The 7,041-nt window shown below is 41.3% G+C and overlaps 1 protein-coding gene and 2 long non-coding RNA genes across 6 annotated transcripts in view; all 3 read right to left on the bottom strand.

Annotated features, from left to right (window-relative positions):
• The window catches only part of LOC111953570 (uncharacterized), a 5,198-nt gene extending 2,093 nt beyond the window's left edge, over positions 1 to 3,105 (bottom strand). For both annotated transcript variants that reach the window (XR_011474297.1, XR_002893436.2), the window contains exons 1-2: positions 2,997 to 3,105; positions 2,351 to 2,833 (exon numbers count right to left, since the gene is read on the bottom strand). This is a non-coding gene — a long non-coding RNA (uncharacterized lncRNA). The remainder of the gene's footprint in view (positions 1 to 2,350; positions 2,834 to 2,996) is intronic.
• The window catches only part of LOC139023146 (V-set domain-containing T-cell activation inhibitor 1-like), a 94,125-nt gene that overhangs the window by 17,455 nt on the left and 69,629 nt on the right, over positions 1 to 7,041 (bottom strand). The window lies entirely within an intron of this gene.
• Positions 3,127 to 6,074, bottom strand: LOC112067863 (uncharacterized). The gene is made up of 2 exons (XR_002893437.2): positions 5,011 to 6,074; positions 3,127 to 3,271 (listed from the first exon to the last, which is right to left on the bottom strand). It is a non-coding gene; the product is annotated as an uncharacterized lncRNA (long non-coding RNA).

The raw sequence follows: 7,041 nt of genomic DNA, 5'->3' as shown, positions 1-7,041 counted from the left end.
TTGAGAGAGATCATTTATTTGGGCTGCAATTTCTGAGGCTGGTAACTCTAATGAACTTATCCTCTGCAGCAGAGGTAACTCTGGGTCTTCCTCTCCTGTGGCGGTCCTCATGAGAGCCAGTTTCATCATAGTGCTTGATGGTTTTTGCAACTGCACTTGAAGAAACTTTCAAAGTTCTTGAAATGTTCCTTATGACTGACCTTCATGTCTTAAAGTAATGGACTGTCGTTGCTCTTTTCTCATTTGAGCTGTTCTTGCCATAATATGGACTTGGTCTTTTACCAAATAGGGATATCTTCTGTATACCACCCCTACCTGTCACAACACAACTGATTGGCTCAAACGCATCAAGAAGGAAAGAAATTCCACAAATGAACTTTTAACAAGGCACATGTGTTAATTGAAATGCATTCCAGGTGACTACCTCATGAAGGAAAAGGAAACCGCACACTGCTCTTGATAGTATCACCGATATTTAATAAGCTTACGTATCGGCCACACTGCCGTCGTCAGAACCTTCGTCAGGTTTCCTTTTCCTTCATCTTGTTCAATTGATGCCATGCACCTGCAAATAAGATTGCTCAGATGTGCGAGTGCCTTTTTGTATTGGTGACTACCTCATGAAACTGGTTGAGAGAATGCCAAGTGCACAAAGCTGTCATCAAGGCAAAGGGTGGCTACTTTGAAGAACCTTCGGATGGTGCTTACGTCCCTTGTTTATCCCAATCTACCTCTAAGAGGACATTTACTTGTCACTGTGATAGTGGAGACATATTYTACTACAGTTTGTTATTGTACATGTAGACCTAACTATATTAAAGTGGAAACCTGCCATTGCTGTTCACTTAAACTTAARTTAACTGTACTTAAGTTTCTTGTCTTCTATTCTATTGCTGAACACAAAGTTGTTTCATTTGAATGGTTARAGCAATTTACATTAATATAATGTATTTTACTCAACCTGAAAGGGTATTGGATTCTCATTTACAACACTGTAATAGCAATTTAAATGCATTTACTGGTAATTAAGTTTCAATAAGGTACTGTAATAATGTTGATTTACATTTACGGGACTGTAATATATATTTACAGTAAGTTACTGGTGCCTCATTTACAGTAATATACTGGCAATTAAGTGCCAATAAAATACTGTAAATTCCCAGTAATTTGTTGGTAAATTATTTCCCAGTAATTTACTGTAAAATGTACAATACATTTCTTCCAGTTTAATTACATTATTGCCACCAGCCAGTAGTCTAAAAATGGCAGTATTGAGAGACCTTGTAGGCCTTATAGTTAGACCTGAGAAAGTGATGACCAAATAGGCCTACCAATAAACATTTACCCATTAGCAAAAGCCATGCCCTGGCACATTAGAAAGCTTATCATCAATTCGATAGACATGCAGCCGCATAGACATGTTGCGATTTCAGCACTATGGACAGCGACCGGTGGTCTACTTGGTTGGGCCCAGAGAAACTGTTACGCCAGTGGCTAGAGATCACTATAAAATTGAGTTTTTTGAAACAGACAGAGACAAAGTCAGAGACAGTCAGAGACAGACAGAGGGTAAAGACAGGTAAACTAAGACCGACTGTAATGATGGTTGTTMCTCACCTCCCCACTCCATGGGTGTGGCAGTCCATAGCAGAATCACTACCGACACCAGACCCCTTAATGTCATGAGAACCTGAACTCTGGCCATCTCCACGGAAACCAAACACCAGGGTTATCGTCGTGGATACAAACTCCTCCCTGTCTTATTGCTCTGTGCAGAATCTAGTACGAGCATACAGCACGGAACGCTGCTTGTCGAATCCACATCCATAATCCAACCAGTTTTTATGATGTAATACACATAAAGACCACTAGATGGGGACCTTGTCCCACTAACAAGTACTCCCTGTACCAGTCTCTCGTGGACACCTACATTTAATCTAATTTATTTCATTTAACTTCCCTCCTTTATTCAGGGACTGGATGACTTCATTACATTCATTAACKTGKAACATGYTGTTATATATCACCTATTGGTTTAGTGCTGGAGGAAAACAKACATTACATCTGATACACACAGACAATATGTGATATGCACACACTACACCCAATCCTACTGTCTAAAGGCCGTTCTACAGCCAATCAAGAACACTTGTTGGATAGTAGACATAGAAATTAATTTGCTTAATCATGCAAACACATAAATGTTTTATTGTGGCGTGATGTCAGTGAGATTCAAAACATTGGTAAGTTCTCTGAATGTTATTAATGTTTTGTTTTTTATGGAAAGTTGTCTTAATGTTGATTCAWGGCATTACTATGGTTGYTGTGGCTAACCCCTCTTCTCCTTCACCTTGTTGTTGTCTTTCTATGTCTTCCTCTCTTTCTTCTCCAGTCTGAAGTGGTATTACAGTCCGGTCGTTTTCATTTTGACATTTGTATTTGCTGGAGGGGGATAGGTGAGTTTTAGGGTGAGTTAGCAGGATTCAGACACACAAACAGCTAGTATGAGTAAATGCCTGTAACCATAAGGACATGAATATTTATATATATATATATATATATGTTTCTCTGGCAGTAGAGAGTTCACAGCTGTAGGTCCCCTGGTGGATCATGGTTAACTTGTGGAGCTGAAGGCTGCCAGAGTCAGACAAACTCTGAACCTGCTCCTTCCACTGGTCATCAACATACATCTGAGGTGTGCCCTTGGTGTAGGTGGAGGTGAGGATGGTGACTATCTGGTTGAATCTCCAGGTGAGGTCAAAGGTCAGGAGGTCAGACTGAGAGACACTGCAGGGGATGGACACCTCACTGCTTGGAGAACCCTGGACCGGATCTGAAATTATGTCATGCAGAAACAGCCTTTTTAGCTTGATCTTTTGTGTATTTATCTCACAATGATGTTCTTGTTTTTTGCAGTTTGCACCAGAAAAATGTTTTGATGAATGTCTATTCATTGATTTATGAATTGGGATTAATAGGTTTGATCAATTGATTACCTTGCTGTTTCAGGGTTGCTGTCCTTTCTATTGTCCAGAGGTCACGCGTACAGATGTTGGTTCGGTCTCTGCTAAACTGTTTTGTGCTGGTTATGTCATTTGAGGCCCTGGTCATCCACCTTGGATGCTGGATGGAGTTCTGGATGGTTCCAGGGTCAAATTGAAAGGTCAGAGGGGGGGTCAGTGGACCAGGTGAGTTTAGGCCCTGGGTAGATTTGTAGAACTGCAGGTGATTGATGTCATCTGTTAACTGTATGTCACCAAGCGGACTTGAGCTGCAACAAAGTAGACATTACACGTGGAAGCACCATGAATGATCATCATAGACAGACAGACAGATTCCGTACCTTACTGCTATGTTAACGAAGGGAACTGTTGCCTTTAATTAGTGCTGGTGTAAACACTTGTATCTGCCCTGGTCCTGGAGTGTGATCCCTCATAGCAGTAGTGAAGCGTAGTGAACCGCCCTTGCTGTCTCTCCCTCTCTCCACTGGGATTTCTCTGCCTCTAACCCTATTACAGGGGCTGAGTCACTGGCTTACTGGTGCTCTTTTCATGCAGTCCCTAGGAGGGTTCGTCACTTGAGTGGTTGAGTCACTGACGTGGGTTGGGTTGGCGCCCCCCCTTGGTTGTGCCGTGGCGGAGATCTTTGTGGCTATACTCGGCCTTGTCTCAGGATGGTAGTGGTGGTTGAAGATATCCCTCTAGTGGTGCGGGGGTGTGCTTTCGCAATGTGGGTGGGGTTATCCTTCCTGTTTGGCCCTGTCGGGGGTATCATCGATGGGGCACTTCTCCAGACCCCTCCGTCTCAGCCTCCAGTATTTGTGCCTGCAGTAGTTTATGTGTCGGGGGGTTAGGGTCAGTTTGTTATATCTGGAGTAACTTTTCCTGTCTTATCGGTGTCCTGTGTGAATTTAGTAATGCTCTCTAATTCTCTTTTCTCTTTCTTTCTCTCTCTCTCTTCGGAGGACCTGAGCCCTAGGACCATGCTCAGGACTACCTGGCATGATGACTCCTTGCTGCAGTCCACCTGGCCGTGCTGACCTTGTTTCAACTGTTTTGCCTGCGGCTATGGAACCCTGACCTGTCCACCGACGTGTCCTATGTCCCAGACCTGCTGTTTTCAATCTCTAGAGACAGCAGGTAGCGGTAGAGATACTCTTAATGATCGGCTATGAAAAGCCAACTGATTTACTCCTGAGGTGCTGACTTGCTGCACCCTCGACAAAACTGTGATTATTATTTGACCGTTGGCATTTATGATCATTTTAACATCTTGGCCATGTTCTTATAATTCCACCCGATCAGCAGAAGAGGACTGGCACCCTCATAGCCTGGTTCCTCTATCGAGTTTCTTAGGTTTTTGGCCTTTCTGAGGAGTTTTTAGCACGGCTTCTACACCTGCATTGCTTGCTGTTTGGGGTTTTAGGCTGGTTTTCTGTACAGCACTTTGAGATATCAGCTGATGTAAGAAGGGCTATATAAATACATTTGATTTGATGATTTGAATCACATGATCATTCATCTGTATTACACTTTGCCTTAGGGTGGGAAGTGGCCAACAGGAATAGTCTGCTCTTGAATTAAGTAATTCATGTTTCAGAGAAGCTTGTTTTACAGTTAAACTCATGTGAGGTGATTCCAGTGAGTTTATATCAGTAAAATCCTGTCAGTCCTGTGTGATAACAACTTCCRTCCTCCCAGCTGATGCTAGCTCAGCACTTACTGTCAAACAGACCCAGGACTACAGATGTGGGATCTACCTTGAGCCTGTTTGCTACAGCAGGAAAATAATCCTGCAGCAACAGGAAATGTGAATTATTATGTGGATAATAGTTAAGCCTTTTTTGAAACTTGAATATACTAAAGCTTTGCATTTAATTCTGTGCAAGAAAATGCACAGCAACAAAAGAGTGATCAAATTAAGATCCTACATCTATTGGAGTTATTTTGGAATATAATTTTTGGAGACAGACAGAAGAACTAAGACAGACTGATGATGGTTGTTACTCACCTCCCCCATCTGTGGATGTGGCAGTCCACAGCAGAATCACCACCAACATCACTTAATGTCATGGAAACCAGACCCCGGGGCCATCTCCATGGAGAAAGGACCACAGGTTTATTGTTGTGGAAACAAACTCCTCTCCCTCTTAATGGATTGTAAAGAATACAGTACCTGTGCTTGTCATTCCAGTTTTTTTTTTACTATTGGCCAAATAATTGTAGGGCAAAGTGTATTGCATTGTGAAACATTTACAGATTAGATAGGGACTTTCTGCTCTAGACAAACACTTATGAAGTTGTGACTGAGCTTGGTTTGCAAGACAAAGCAGCGACTGTGCTAAAGCAAAATGTAATGGATAGACTGCAAGGCCAGCAGAAATGACTGAAAAAACTCAGTGTATCTGTCTGACTATGTAATATTTTACTGGTTGGCCGATTAGAGCTTTAACTTCTTATGGCTGGGGGCAGTATTGAGTAGCTTGGATGAATAAGGTGCCCAGAGTAAACTGCCTGCTACTCAGGCTCAGAAGCTAAGATATGCATAGTAATTAGTGATTTGGATAGAAAACAATATGAAGTTTCTAAAACTGTTTGAATGATGTCTGTGAGTATAACAGAACTCATATGGCAGGCAAAAAACAGAGAAAAAATCCAACCAGGAAGTGGGAAATCTGAGGTTTGTCGTTTTTCAAGTCATTGCCTATCGAATATACAGTGTCTATGGTGTCATATTGCACTTCCTAAGGCTTCCACTAGATGTCAACAGTCTTTAGAACCTTGTTTGATGCTTCTCCTGTGAAGGAGGGGGGAATGAGAGGTGTTTGAGTCAGGGGTCTGGCAGAGTGCCAGGAGCTCAGTCTCGCGCGCTCCCGTGAGAGTTAGCTGCGTTCCATTGCATTTCTACAGACAAAGGAATTTTCCGGTTGAAACATTATTGAAGATTTATGATAAAAACATCCTAAAGATTGATTCTATACTTCGTTTGACATGTTTCTACGAACTGTAATATGACTTTTCATCTGAAATTTCGCCTGGACCTGCCCGCACCTCCTGAGTTTGGATTTGTGTACTAAACGCAAAAAAAAAAGTTTGACAAAAATAAATTAAGTAAGAATGTTGAAAACTGAATTATCCAGAAATTAGTTGCACCGGTATCCATGGTGAATAAACGTGAGAGATGGGAGGGAGGCCAATTTCATTGTCATGTCATTCTTATACAGACTTTAAACTTCTTCGCTAAATTCCGTTAACGGATCGACTTGACAACAGCCAATGAAAGTTGCAGGCACCAATTCAAAACAACAGGAAATCTGCAATAATTACAATTCCTCAACACTACAATGTATTTTACACCATTTTAAAGATAAACTTGTTGTTAATCCACCACAGTGTCCATTTCAAAAGCTTTAACGACGAAAAGCACACCATCTGATTATGTTAGGTCAGCTACAGCAAACAGAAAAACACAGCCATTTTCCACCAAAGAGAGAGTCACAAAAAGCAGAAATGGAGGATAAATGAATCACAACTTAATGATCTTCATCAGATGACACTCATAGACTTCAGACAACATACATGTATGTTTTGTCGATAAAGTTATATTTATATCCAAAATCTTGTTTACATTGGCGCCATTAGTTCGTAATGGTTTGACTTCCAAACACATCCAGTGGTTTTTACAGAGCAGCCACATCAATTTTACAGAAATACTCATAATAAATGTTGATAAAAGATACAAGTGTTATACAAGATTCTTTAGATAAACTTCTCTTAATGCAACCGGCTGTGTCAGATTTCAAAAACTTACGGAAAAAGCACACCATGCAATAATCGAGCTACGGCCATCAGGACACAAAAACAAGCCATAACAGGACCCGCCATGTTTGAGTCAACAGAACTTCAGAAATAGATTATGAAATATTCACCTACTGATGATCGTTAGCAGAATGCAACTCCCAGGAATCCCAGTTCCACAATAAATGTTTGTTTTGTTCGTAAAGTCATCATTTATGTCCAAATACCTCCTTTTGTTCGCGCG

This window comes from Salvelinus sp. IW2-2015, linkage group LG27, assembly GCF_002910315.2.
Source record: "Salvelinus sp. IW2-2015 linkage group LG27, ASM291031v2, whole genome shotgun sequence".
Taxonomy (NCBI): domain Eukaryota; kingdom Metazoa; phylum Chordata; class Actinopteri; order Salmoniformes; family Salmonidae; genus Salvelinus; species Salvelinus sp. IW2-2015.
This window is presented reverse-complemented; position numbering and strand designations above follow the sequence as displayed.